This window comes from Poecilia latipinna, unplaced genomic scaffold (assembly GCF_001443285.1).
Source record: "Poecilia latipinna isolate Pla-1442-1.1 unplaced genomic scaffold, P_latipinna-1.0 Scaffold625, whole genome shotgun sequence".
Lineage (NCBI taxonomy): Eukaryota > Metazoa > Chordata > Actinopteri > Cyprinodontiformes > Poeciliidae > Poecilia > Poecilia latipinna.
In genome coordinates this window covers 93,923-94,866 of record NW_015113241.1, presented here as the reverse complement: position 1 = coordinate 94,866, position 944 = coordinate 93,923, and the positions used below count along the sequence as shown (strand labels likewise).

The 944-nt window shown below is 29.8% G+C and overlaps 1 protein-coding gene across 1 annotated transcript in view; it reads right to left on the bottom strand.

The window, feature by feature from the left end:
• unc93a (unc-93 homolog A) overlaps window positions 1–944 on the bottom strand; it is a 16,381-nt gene that overhangs the window by 10,593 nt on the left and 4,844 nt on the right. The window lies entirely within an intron of this gene.

Genomic DNA, 944 nt, shown 5'->3' with positions numbered 1-944 from the left:
ATCTTGCTAAAAAGTTACTTTTATGTTAGTTTGTCTTATTTTAACTGTACTAATATATTTGCCCTAGAAACTAAACTAAAATACTTGGTGAGAGTTTGAGTTTTTGCAGTGCAGGATAATTTTAGTGCATTACAAGTTGTTGCTCATGATTTGTCACTCAGTTTTGTGCAGAAACGCCTAAAATGAGCCTGTAATGTTTTCTATGAACTTTGACCTTAACAAGGCTGTTTTTTTCTTCTATTGTTGGGAATCTAAACTAACTTCAGCTCATTGTGCCATTAAATATCAGTTTGTTTAATCAAGAAAAGACTAAATACTGTAGTTTTAGCAGTTGAGATCTTCCTTCTGCACAACTTTCCCCTAGCTGAGCTGCACCTCTAACCCAGTGAAGCTTATTCTGCACAAAGATTATTTTTATATATAATATGATTTAACTCAATAATTAGGAACTCAAAAAAATTCACTTTTAGGTGTTTTTGTGGGCTTTTCCCTCAAATTATTTTGTTTAAATCTATAAAATATGCTAATTATAATCACATTGCAGACAGAAACAACAGAAAAATTAAATAAATCTGAGGGAATTTAGAAAAAGGCATAAAATTACCTTTAAAGAGGCGCTGCTATGTGTTTTCCAGGCACATTGTCCAGATCCCTCTTGAAAATGAGATCTAGATCTCAACACAGTTTACCTGGTTAAATAAAGGAAATAAAAACAATTTTAAAAAATCATGTAATTTTATAGCACAATCAAGTAACCATGTTGCCCTCAGTTGTTATAAAAAGGCTACATTTATCAAACATGATTTTAAATAAATGTAACTTTGCAATTTAATGGCTTGAAACATAAAATAAAGCTAAAAAAAAAATCAATTTAACATTTCACATATCCTCTTTAAAGTGAAATCCAAAATTGTTTTTGAGGTAGATTTGAAAAATGACAAAAA